The 13,653-nt window shown below is 43.4% G+C and overlaps 1 protein-coding gene across 4 annotated transcripts in view; it reads right to left on the reverse strand.

Annotated features, from left to right (window-relative positions):
* apbb2b (amyloid beta (A4) precursor protein-binding, family B, member 2b) overlaps window positions 1-11,975 on the reverse strand; it is a 45,217-nt gene extending 33,242 nt beyond the window's left edge. For 3 of the 4 annotated variants that reach the window (XM_084557115.1, XM_084557114.1, XM_084557112.1), the window contains exon 1: window positions 11,896-11,970. The gene's annotated coding sequence lies outside the window, so the exon portion shown is untranslated. Of the gene's footprint in view, window positions 1-11,883 lie in introns of all 4 variants that reach the window. The other variant, XM_084557113.1, reaches the window with a different exon arrangement.
* Window positions 11,976-13,653: the final 1,678 nt, after the last annotated feature.

The raw sequence follows: 13,653 nt of genomic DNA on the forward strand, positions 1-13,653 counted from the left end.
TGTCTCCCTCTGCTCATGAGAAACGCCATCTGTTACCGAACGAGACTGACGAGAGAGAGCAAAACTGTCGCAGTTAGAGGTCAGGCCATCAAAAACAAAATGAATATATATATTCAAGTCAACATCAAGTCATGCAGAATAGAAAAAGCAACTGGCTGTTTTTCTAACTTTTGGATTAGGACGTGAAAGTGTAAGCCAGCTGCACAATAGCAGGCAATCTTCCCAGATCTTGCTTGGCTTTGTTTTCATTGGCTGCAGAGTAGGCCAGGCCCTCTACATTCAGCTGCAAACTACTTCCACTGCGAGTTAGCGACACTGCTAACCAGAAGACATACCGCCAGACACACAGCTAGACAGATCTTCACATGCTACTCGACTCCTGACCGAAGCTTAAAAAGGAGGGCGTGTTCAGCTGATATACCCTAGCTGGCTGTATTAATGAGAATTGATTTGAAGCCATTGTTGTCATTGTATATGAAGCTCTAAATGGCATAAATCTGCATTGCAGACTCCGTTGTTGTTTTATGAGCCGGCATGTTCATTCAGATCCAAACTGCAGATTTGTTAAGGAACCAAAACCACAGTGGGACGGAAATCCAGTGAAGCCTTTTTTTAATTATTTCCCCCACGCTATGAAATAAAATTTTAAAAAGAGGAAAGAGAGAAGAATGAAAAGCTCAGAGAGCATTTTACTTTTTTACAAACTTTTCTATTCTAGTTTGCTTGTTGTTTAGTAAGTTTTAAATAATTAACTTATTACATAGCAACTGTGTCTGTTTGTTTTGTCTCTCTAGCTAAATATTTTTAATAACGATAAGCAACCACTTGATGAATGAACTTGGCTGCAGTCAGTGGGGTAACACAAAAAAAAGACATCAATCAGCCCAACACAAAGCTGAAAGACGGATGATGACCATGTGGTGCGTGTGTGTGTGTGTGTGTGTGTGTTTGAGGGGGGGGAGAGAGGCCGAACCAAGGAAGACGCAGAGACGAAAACAAAAGCCATCTACAAAATATTGTTCCAGGGTAACAGCGGAAGTTGAGAGGCCCTGTATGTGTTTGTGTGTATTTGTGTGTATCCTCGTATTGTCAGCGGCGGGAAATAACAGAGACAATGCAACACTGTGGCTGAGACTGCAGCCTAAACAAACCATCTTGTGTACAGACAAACTAACATATACTGTACATGTATACACACTCAGGAATTTCTCGCACAGAGGAACTCTCTGGTCTGAGCGCGCTCCCTTCGCTGTCTGTCGTCCGTCCTTACAGCCGCAGCGTATAGAAGTGTGAAGGACAGACAGAAATAGCTCCACTATAATTTCACTTCTATAGTCGGGGTTTAAAGCACAGCAGCATATTCCTGTTTGTGTGTGTGTGTGTGCATGCGTTTCTGAATGTGTCAGTGTACTGTATACATACAGCTAAAGATATAATTTCCTCCTGGTGTGGTTTACATGGGTGGGACGGTGACAAAGAGTAAAAAAAAAATAAAAATGACCACAAAAGAAAGTAAAGGAGTGAGGAATTTTCAGGGTGTGCCAAAGAATCTCAGGCATGCCTGGGTGGGTGGGTGGGTGGGTGGCTCAGGGCGACTGGGGGCAAAAAGAAAAAACTCTAATGGGTCAACAAAAGGAGCAGACAGAACACACAGGTACACGCCTCAAGAATAAAAGGTTAAGTGATGGACCATTTTGCGACCACATGTGTGCACACGTTCCACTCGCCGACCCTGAGCAAACTCTGATCTGACACAATGAAGGTGTAAATAAAATACAAAGAGAGGTGAGAGTGTGTTGGCCTACACTGGCATAAATGGAAACGAGTCAGCTGTGACAGGAAACGCATATAGAGTTACTCATTCACCTACAGCACTTTCCAGGCTGAGACACACTGAGTATTCCCAGTGAATCAGCTACAACTAACTGAGGGTTAAAGGGTTACGCAACACACAGAATTCCTGTAATGTGGAAAAAAAAAAAAACTCTTTCGAAACAAAGCCAAGAGACGATTTCCTGGATTTGGGAAACTTGGGAACCGACACAGTAACCCCTCCCCCATTCCCTGGTACCCTTCTCCCCTCCTCCCGCTTCACCAAACCTCTCTTTCCTTGTGTGTGAGGAAGGTCGAGGGAAGGGAGAAAACGTACACCGCCGACGACACGACGCACTCAAAGAGGGAGGTCTGTTTCAGCCCTTAAAGCATATGATCTCTCTGTGGAGCACACGAGTCAGTTGTCACTTCATTTTGACGTAATGAGACCACAGCAACTTTTCCGTTAAAGGCAACAAACGGTGCCAGGAGTAGAGCCACGCAAACAAAAAGTAAAGAAACATCTTCAGTATATTTCAGTTTGGGGCTGTGACACCGTTTTTTCCTTTCTGTAAATCAGTGTCTTCACTGATTTGTTTACTTCAACATTTGTTCAATATCCTTCCGAACATTATGAGAAATACTGCATATTATTAAAGCTCCCTGTTCAGCTGCAGCTCAGTTCAGCCCTGCAGAGCAGCCTCTCCAATCTAAGCTCATATAACAGCCTGCATGAGTCTCATGTTTGTCTTAAAAGACTCATGGCCTGATGCTTTGGGCATTTCTCTGACTGTGACTTCCACTCAGAGGAATAACATGTGTGTGCAGCCATAAAATCCAAGCACGCCAGAGACGTTGCAGAGTCTTTCCTGCCACCGACAACACGATTAGCCAAAGACTTAATGACAGCGGGTGGCAGCAGAGGAGACGGCACCAGTGTCAGGTTCAGAACTGGAGCAGGATTTATGGTTGTGAGTCAAATCTAGACCGTAGCCTGGCGTGCACCTCCCTAAAAACATTTAACTACACGTCGCGGCGAAGCAAACCGCACAGTTGTTGATTAGTTCAAAAGGGATTTCCTCGTCAACTTCCTCCTTCTGCCTCCTACACACCGCCTATAGAAATCCTCTCTTTTGTGTGTTGCAGTGATTTCAGTTCAGAGAGAAACTCAATACAGCCGACTATCCACCAACTAGTGTTTTAATTACAAAACTACACAAACACACCAGCACACAGGTATGAATGCCAGGTGTATGCATTCATACGTAAGGTCTGCATAGATCGTTGCAGGAGGATAAACCAAGCATAAGTTTGGTCAACTCTGCAAACATTCAGAACTGGGTTGTCAACACATAGATTAAAAAGTAGCTATGCTGCTCTGCCCCGTGCAGTTTTGTAATAACTTTTCTATAGCGTCAGTAGCAACACAAAATGTCTCGGGACCCTTCACAGAACCCAGACTGAAACCCCCAGAGCAAGCCCTAAGGGGATGGTGGCATGAAATACCAGGTAGTGACAGAAAAAGAGAGGAGGACAAGACAGCAGCATGTCCATTACATTTCCACTAAGGTAGCATGCTAGTCAGGTCATTTTGATGCAGTTGTGCTGCTTATTGAGTTTATAGAACAGCTTTGTCGTATACATAGATACAGAAAGACAGACTTGTGTGATAATCTAAATGAACAAAATTTAAGAAGAACCCTTATTCTCTGGTAAACACTGAGTTTAACCCAATTATTATCACAAATGATGATGAAATAAAAAGATTATTATTATACATAATGACACACTGATTGATTGATTTACGGCTGATGATTCTTGACAATACTGCTGACTAGGGGTTGTACTGACTAGTCGACTGGTCGGTACTGCTGTGCCATGACGCTTTAAGCAGTAAGCCGCCGATCACGTGACAACAACAACAAGGACACCTCAGAGAAGACAAGTGAGGAGCCCAGTGGGTCATTGCTAGCCTGGTCGTCACCATCCTACGTTTCCGCCCGAAATTTGATTTCGGTCTGGCACGTTAGTCTGGCCCAATGTAATAGGAATCTGTCTCCGTAATGGGCGGATGCTTATTTTGAGGTTTAAAATCATTGGAGTTCCCTTAACCAATCAGCAACGTTTGGTAATGACGTATATTGTGCGCCGGAGTTCAGGCTCTTACGCTTACCACTTCCGCTTCCAGTTAAATAAATCAAACTTTTCCCAAAGCCAGTTGGAAGGAGAGCTACGACGTCCTTGCCATTTATAAAATTGACAAGACAAGCCTCTCGTTCTGGTTTTAATTCCGTGATGCTGTCGAGAGTTGAGACAACTTCGCGGATGGCTTCTAGCGTCTCTTCCTCCGTCGCCATGGTTGCTATTCTGTTGAACTACAAGCTTCGCTGGACTACAAGCAACTCGGCATGCGAGTTTCGCGTCATCACTCAACTGTTCGCTGATTGGCCCGGTTACACGCGAACCGTAGAAGGGCAGTTTGGCCAGACACACGTGCAGACCGAAATCAAATTTCGGGCGGAAACGTAGGATGGTGACGACCAGGCTAGGTCATTGCAGCAAACTAGCAGCAATTCATCAAGTGTGTGGAAAAAACTTCACTAAAGATGAAGCCCATACTACCATGACCTGCAGAATATGTAAGTCAGTGCAGAAACACAACAACAGTACTGCTGCGTCTGACAGAGAGAAGGAGGCTGCACATCAACAATTTGTGAAATTCATTGTCTAAAGTTATCAGACCTTTAGCTGCTATACACGGAAAAGGCTTCGGAGATATACAGCATTTTGTTTTGTTTTTTTAAACCTGGCTACATTATATTATCTCACAACGCGCTGTGAAGTATTGCGCTGTGTTTGCGGAAAAGCCTCCGTTGCTTCTTTGTGTGAAGCGCTACAATATGTATTCACCATGGTAAGGTTGAGCTGAGGATTTAAGAAAGTTAAATCAGTTATTGTGAAATAAGACTTGGTCCTCAGAGTTCGTCAAGACGTTGTTAACGAAGCAAAGGCCGTCTGAAAACTGTACTCATGGAAACTATTCATTTCACCACATCCAAATACGTACAGATCATTTCCTGCACAGTGATTCTGCAGGAACTCTGCTCTTTTGTCTTCTTCTTCTTTCAGTAAACATGGAGGCAAGCCATGTGTATTAAAAAGACATTCTCCCTCTTTCAGTGAAAAGACTCAAACGGGCAGAGAGGCACGCACAAAAGGCACGTCAGACCCGAGGCAAAGGCAGAAGGCAGCGGAGAGACTGTGCATCCTATATATAGCTGAGATGTGACAGGACATCCGAGATGACAGGGAAGTCTAGACACAAACGGCACAGCGCTTACTCAGAGAGCGCGTGTGTATGTGAGTGTTCAGCTACAAGATTGTTGTAATATCACGTGTGATCTGATTAGCCTGAGGTTCAGACTTAATTGCCAAACAGTAAAATATTGTAAGAAGACGCAATGGCAGGAAAATGAGAGAGAAGAGCACTAGTATAAGCACAAGAGATGTCAGGAGAGTTAGTGGATGAGAGAGAGAGAGAGTGACTCATCAGAAAAGGAATGTCCCTTCTCTGCCAAAAGAACCACAGACACTACGGCAATGATTGCTCCGTCTCCAATACTTTAAATCACCCCCCTTTCTTGCTCTTGTCATCCCTTCCTCCTACACAATGCCTGCCTCTGTTCTCCTCTCCTTTCCTATCAATGGACATTATCGTTGCTGCTTGCTAACATTAGCAGAGCATTCTTCCCCCGACTGAATGCTGGTTTTTGGACAAGGATGATACAGCTTGCGCTGCGTGGCCACAGTCTGCAGCAGAGACGCACACGAGCCAAGACCGCCTATCGCTTATTTTGCCAAGTCACTGCAAAGCCAAGCAGCAAATTCCAGGAGTGTGGTTCATCAAAGTTACACTGCTGAATTAATTTCGATTATAGCCTAGAGATCTCTAATAAAAGCTCTTTGTGCTATTGCGGTTTTATCAATCACAGTAAAAAAATATCAAGACAAGCCTCGCAGTACATCACGTCCTGACCAACTTATTTTTTCCTCCCACCGCAGGATGTGATGTAAAGAAACTAATCTGGTTAGGAAGCCACATCAACACAATGACTGGGATGATGATTCAACATTCATATGTGCTGACATCCTGTGAATTCACCAAACAGGAATGTGTTTTAAGCAGTTCGCAGACTCTGGCCTTATGCATGACGTTTAATTGCTAAACCAGAAGGAAGAGTGTCTGAATGGTAAGTCTGTAAAAGCTGTAGTGAGCTAGACACGCTTCCAGTGTTTCTAGAGGAGACGGGTCACAGCTTACCCTTACTAACGCAAACAAATGAATACAAGAAATAATGTTTACAGTCAGCTACTAATCAGTATCAATATCATCAATGATCTGATCAGAGATGGGATGCACCAGAATCTGGCTGTCACACTACCACATCCACAGTTATACCTTGTCAAGCAGGAAGTCACACCGATTTATCCAAATGTAATTTAAAGTAGAAATGTCAAAAGATACCAAGGTCGCGAGTAAAAAGTTAAATGCACCAGTGTCAAACATACATGAAGCATTCAGGTCAAGGTGAACAAAATGCACGTGCTCATCACAAAATCTCTCATATTTTTTTTTTCTTACTTGCAGCTTATCGTGGGTATTGAATGTCCTGTCATAAGAGACAAATAAAGCAAAATGAAGACACATTAAAAAGCATTGTGGCCATTTTTAAACTTCAAAGTAACACGAAAATCAGAAGCAAAAATAACGCAGCTTGAATACAAACAACGAGACCGAAGATAATTGTGAGAAAAGCTCATCCAAAGGGCAACGCAATGAGGGTTTATTATGTGTTGGTAGGAATTATAGTCCTTTATTGCTGGAATATAATGTAGAAATATATGCAAATAGCACAACCAGTGGTCTGCAGCAGTTGTTTATTATGAATTAATCAGCACATGAGAGGTCACTATGTCAGTTGCAGCAGTGCAGAATCCATACTGACATCTTAAAATGTCTTGTTTAGTGTGGCAACAAGTCCACAGATCAGTTTACCATAATACTGTAGCTATGCAGAAAACCCTGCCATCTGAGCAGCAGAAACCTGAGAATGAGCACAACTGTTTTACTTTTTGTCCTTGAAAAAATGTCTTCACCAACAACCTTTTAATTGACCTTTGGCTAAGCCCCGCCCCCCTTAGTTACTGTTGCTACGTCCGACATTCTCTTCTGGGCTCGGGTTTTCTGGTTATCTATAAGGCTCTGGTATCAATATCAAGGAGCAACACTGTTCATGCAAAGCTGGGTACGTCTCTATTCACTTCTATAATCGTTATTACGAAGCAAACGGACTAACGTTACACACGTATAACGTTGTATTTCTTCAGCGTGTGCTAGCGTATCAACAACTATGCGACTTAAGCTGTAACGGTGATGTTTTGGTTAGCTCCACGGGGTTTTGCGCGCACATCATTGGGCTTATCCATACCCTGGATGCTGGGTATATACCGACAGTATAGCCTGCTGAGACCGAAAATATGAGACGCCTGCGTTAAAGTCAATGGAGCGCTGTGGAAAAAGTGTCGGACCCCTGTGGGAGCTCTCTTGGCTGTGATTGGTCAATCTACATTCTAGGGCGGGGCTTAGCCAAAGGTCAATTGCGACAGTTCTACTTTCTAAGTATCGGCGTGCTGCAAATATTTAACTTAATACTCTTGTGCTTTAGTTACATGTGGAGAGATTGACACCCGTCAGTCCACTCGAGTGGTCCTTGCAGAGAAGGAAGAAGAGCAGTGAAGAACAGACTTGATTTGAGACAGCACAGCAGAAATCCTTGACTGACTTTGCGAGTCACCCGAGGCTCCGGCCTTTACAGTGTCTTTCATTATATTCTGGCTTTCATAGAATAGGACTATGTGCACTAAAGTCGGGGAGAGAGAGAGAGAGAGAGAGAAGGGGGTGGGGGCAGAAGCCCTTATGCAGCTGAACTGGGAGTGATAGGGGTGTACATGTGAGAATGCAGTGATGTGGAAAAGAAAACATCAGAAACAGAAACATATAAACACAAGAGTTGGTGGGAAAGGGCGCATCGAGGGCAAAGTACAAATCTCTGAGTGCGTCTGGACTTCCCTATAAAAGCACAACTCTTTTCCTAGCCTCGCCGCGTTCCAATGCGTGATTCGAAGGCAGAACAACATGCGTATCGACGACCCAATCACGAGGCGGACTTGACTTGACGGCGAGAAGACAGCGGATCGGTGACGGGCTGCCAGTAGCCGACACGTTACACCGCAGTGCTCGCACACAAAGAAAGAAAACTGGAGGCGCAAAGCAGAAAAGCAAAAAGAAGGCGATGAAGAACGAGAACGAGGTTGAAAAACTGCTAAAAAAAAAAAAAAAAAGGCGAGACAGAGGGAGACAAATAAACAGACCGAGGGACAGATGGAAAGAGAGAGAGAGAGAGAGAGAGAGAGAGAGAGAGAGAGAGAGAGAGAGAGAGAGAGAGAGAGAGAGAGAGAGAGAGAGAGAGAGAGAGAGAGGGGCCCAATCATTCAGTTTCACACCCTACAGGATGAACGGGGCCTCTGTGCTCCTTCCCTGTTCAAACACACCTCACGGCTGTCTGCTCCCTGCAACAACAATGCATACGCACACACACACACACACACACACATACCCTGCAGCCTGCCTGACAGGGGTCACAATAACCCCATTGAGAGGCATCGATGGGGGTGAAGAGAATGAGATGGACAAGAAGATTGACAACACTCACACGCCACCAGTCTCCCAAACCACCGCCGCACATAATTCCACACAAACTAATTGTAGTGCGGTTATCTTGCCAACTTGACAGCCTGGGACGTATCTACTCTGTGCTGCTCTTAATTCACCATTCATCTGTCCAATCTGGTCAGACCAGACTCTGCAAAAGAATAAATAAAAAATAAATGCCTACACACACTTGTTTGGTCAAGGGTGGACCAGCGGTATTGTTTCACAGGGAAAGAAGGGAGGTGATAACAGATCTCCAAGCTCTTTATCTGATTACTCACACACACACACAAGCGTGCACACACATGCTCCCTTTCACCATCCCTTCTCGTCAGCTGTTGTACATGACCTCGACCACACACACAGACTAACAGGTTGGCGCTGCGAGGCAAGAAAGTCCCAACGCCACACGTTTAACCATCTGGCCGGCATAATTATATCCAATCTCCCAAGATCTGTGAGGCAACAACGTATCGAGAGGTATTTTGGAGCGGTTGACGCGCTCACAATGCTTCACAATGTTTGAACTGCGATTGTGTTCCATGTTCATGCGCCTCGTGTGAATGCGTGTGTGTGGTTCTCAGTGATATCGCCCAGCAGAACGGGCGCAGAAACTACCCGTGCAGAGCGGGGGGATCATACTGAAACTGAGGCACTTTCACAATACGAAAACTAAACAAACACGCACGCAGAAACAGTCTGCAGCACTTGGCCCAAAACTAGGCCCATAAATGTCCAAGTCACTTTTTCCATGCTCAGCAACTCTTGATGTCGTATGGAAATGCTACAGAGGGAGGGAGGGAGAGTAAATGACGAGGGAAAGAAGGATGAAGTGAGCGGAGGGGGCAGGAAATAGGGAGAGGGGGAGAATATAAACCAACTTAACAGCACCAAGAGCCCTGAGCAATTAGCAATGACATCATGTCCCTACACACACACACAGACACAGACACACACATCTATATACACACACACACCACTGCAGACCAGGGCCAGGTCCGATGAAGAGCAAAGACAGGAGGCTAAAAGGAAAGAGAGGAGAGGCGAGGCAGAGGATGACAGTGCACCATTTCTACTACGGTGGTTCAGCCAGTGACACGTTCAATTTTGTGGCGTGTACTAATTAAGTCACCAAACCAACGCCGCATCATAAACCAGCGTAAAAAAAAACAACCCCACAACTACAGCCTAAACTGGTTGGTGCTAGCTGCTTACCAACAAAGTGTATCCTGGTTTCAATCATTAGGGTTTTTAGACATGTGTGTTATGATTACGTCTCCTACATGTACACACGAGGAAGTATACGCAATGGTGCAACTGCGATGCAAAAATGAATGCGTGAGAGTCGGTGTAGCCAGGAGAGAGAGGCAAGGAAACGGGGAGGGAAAGAAACCTCAGGAGACTCCAAAAGCAGAAGACAGGTCCTTTGGTAGTTCATGTTATTGTCAACAACTTCAGAGTCTCTTCTGCCGCCACAGAAATACAAATGGTGTGCAACTTGAACAGTCTGACCATGTTTTACCCTCTAGCCATACAACAATAAATCCAGACGTTAACCTGGAGTGAACGGTTTTGAGGCTCTTTTGCACCCAACAGTTCTGGGGTCTTTTTGAGGGTCCCCAAGAACTACAGACCTTCAGTGGCTGTTGGTTTGTTTGCATTCCCACGATAAATAGGAAGTAGCTGGCCGGTCGTCACTTAGCTCAGTGTGACATACACACACCCCGTGGAACTTCATACAAGTGCTGCATGGAAACTAGCCCCTGAAAGTTCCCCCCACCCACAAAACTTCAGCGGGGGAATTTCACCCTGGATCTGCTCCGTTTGAAATTCAATATGCCCCGCGAAGATCTGCCAGGCCAATCAAATCGTTTGGGGGGACCTCATGAGTAGGTCTGGGCCGATCACTGTGTCTCAAAGTTCCTCTTGTGCTAAGAAAGCGCCTATCAAGAAGTAGGAACTAAAAAAAGACTTGCAAGAACTATCATCATTATCAGTTCCTGCATTGCACACAAACATAAAAAGCAGATCATCCATAGTGATTGGACCTGCAGTCTAAAAAGCGCAGAAACCCTCTTCCATGTCTCCAGGTCCTAAAACATGAAAATCACTCCCATCATTCTCTGGATTCTTTAAATCACCAAACATAAACAAGCAAAAGCAAACAAACAGAGCCTGGCAGAATCCACCAGAGACCGGCTGGAAGTGATTAGCTAGCCGTGTCCAGCCGGCACCAAGCACCAATCCAAGCTGCTCGCTCTCAACCCTTAAGGGCCGGGATGGCCTATAGCCCCTAGAGTATATATTAGAGAATACCCTCCTTTATGCCTGTTTGTTTCACAGTAAGCCTTTTTATGACTAGTTAAATCGTAGCCTAACACTGACACGTACGTACATGGGACAAAAACCCAGGGTAAGGTCATGAGTGGGGAGATGGAGCATCTCTGGGTGAGAAGCAAAGGAACAGGAAACAAACGATTAGTCAGCTGATTAGTTAACTTGACAGGACATTAATAAGTGACAAAGCCAGCGGGCTAGCTTCTCATATTAGATGTTTGGGTGATGTTCAGGAGATTAACTGTGAAATCTGATTTGTTACCCACTAAGAGATGAGTGGATTAAAACACCAGTCGATTAGTCACAGGCTTGCACAATGGTAAACCTCAGAAGTCAGAAGTATTACTAGCGTTTAAACTTAAAGTGGACACAGTTTTAGCCAATAGCTTATAAAGCAATAACTGCATATGAATGCGTTTATAGGCGGTTGGTTTAGTTAAGACTAATGGTCGACTGGCGGTGTGTTTGCTAACCACTTACCTGCGCACAGGCCCTTCAGTATGAAGGCAGCACACGTTTAAAGAGTAGATATGTCTTAAATATGTTATGTTAGACGTCCACATTCAGAGCTTTCTCCGTTAAATGGTCGAGTTGAGAAGTAGGAGCTAACGTTAAGGCAAAGTGGCGACCAACGGCTACAACGCTCCGTTAACGGCCGTGGCTGGAACGTTGCAACGACAATAAACTCGGAGCCAGCAGCACACCCCGGCGGGTCCAGTCAACTGCCCCATCTGCCGCCGCCGTCGCCGTCACCGTCGCCGCCGCAGCAGCAGCAGCAGCAGCAGCCTCCCTAGTCTCTTCTCCCCCACCTTTTCCCCCCCGACTTGTTCGCAACACAACGGGGCCCACTCGGATGCCAAAGCAACGCAAGAAGAAGATGGAAAGTTACTCCCGTTTAAGGTGGAGGGCAAACCGTAACGACCACAACGCTCCGTGTTTTCAAGCGAAAATTCTCGACATACCACATCACTCACCTCTTCTCCTGCGGGTTCACGTCCTCCTCGCTGCGCTCCGGTCTGTTTTCTCCTCCCCTCAGTTTTCTCTTGGCTTGTTTCTTTTTTCTTTTTTTTATTCCCTCCTCCCTCCAGATGCAGCTGGTCTCCGGTAGGGGGAGAACCGAGAACCGAGGGACGCTGCTCCGGAAGCACACGCTCCTCCGTGATTTATTTTTTATTTATTACAGTTAACATTATTATTATTACCATTAAGAATATATGAAAATAATAACTAATTAGACATAGCAGTTTCAATAATAATAATAATAGTAGTAGTAGAAATAAAAATAAAAAACGAAATACTAAATAAATTAGCAAAAGAATCAATACTTAATGAATAATAATTGGTAGATACTGATTAATGACGCGTCATTTTTGTCATTTACTTAAAAGATAGGGGTAAATGAGACCATTTAACTTTGTGAATATGATCTTTTCCTAATAAATTAAGAGGTTAATAATAGTGCAGAAGTTCTAACATGTACAGTCAAGATAAGTAGCCAATTGCTTTTTTTTTTTCTTTAATAGTAATCATATAGGTTCTAGTCGTGTAGCTTGATGACAATACTTTAACATTGATGCCAGGTTCAGGGTGAATTAAAGTGAATTGAAATACTAATCTGCAAAGTTGTATCAATGCATAATGAAAATAATAATAATAATAATAATAAGAAGAAGAAGAAGTAATACATATATATATATATATATATGAACAAATTAAGATAAGAAATTCTGTAAATATATGACATATGAATATATATATGAATATATATGACAGAACAGAATGCAATACAAGTTGCAATAAAATCAGTATGGTAACAAACGAAGATGTCAACTAGAAAACTTGGAAACTGGAATAACGTTGCTGTATTTAGTTAGTTAAAATTTTAGCAGAATATGATGAAGGACATAGATTGAAATTATTCACAGGGTGTTCACGTCAACATTATAAAACCAATATTATGATATAAGTAGTACTCAGAATACTGTCATGTAAACTACTATATGTCATTCTTCCAACAAACACTATTATAATTGAGTGCCAGCACCTGGTACCAGTCTCACCAGTTCTTTTAATTGTTTGTTTCTTTACTATTCAGGACACACTCCCTGATGAAGGCCCCTAGCCGAAACGCGTAGGAGCATTTTTTACCTTTCCAAGCCATGTGATTTAATAAAGGCTTTTTAATATTATTTCTAGATGAGTGCCTTGGTATTTTTTCCTTTTGTTAAACACTATTATAATTTTGTAATTATTGTTTTGACCCAATTATCTAGTAATGATGATAATAATAATAAGCTTGTATGTCTGTGAAGGTTCTCAGTCATCCAGGTCATATCCAAAAAAAATAAAAAATTCAAAAAAGGCAACTGGACTTGTAGAGTTTTTTTTTTTCTCTCTCTCTCTACAAGTCCAGTTGCCTTTTTTTGAACCTTTTTTGGATGAATAATAAGCTTGGCTTTAAAAAATAAATAATACAAGATATTTAGCACAATAAACCAAAGAACTGACTGTTTAAAGATAAGAAATGTGAATGGAGCAGTCCACTCTGGGCTCAAAGCTATAAGGCCTGACTAGATGTACATGCAGGTTGGGAAGTTCAGGAAGATGCACACACCATGACCGGGTGCATAAATTATATGCATGTCTTTTTCCATATCTTAATTTTGGATGTAAAACAAATATAAAGTAACTGTGACAACACTGTTCTATGAGCTGCAGTGGCTTGATAAAAT

This window comes from Chelon labrosus (genome assembly GCF_963514085.1).
Source record: "Chelon labrosus genome assembly, chromosome: 2".
In the NCBI taxonomy this organism is placed as follows: Eukaryota; Metazoa; Chordata; class Actinopteri; order Mugiliformes; family Mugilidae; genus Chelon; species Chelon labrosus.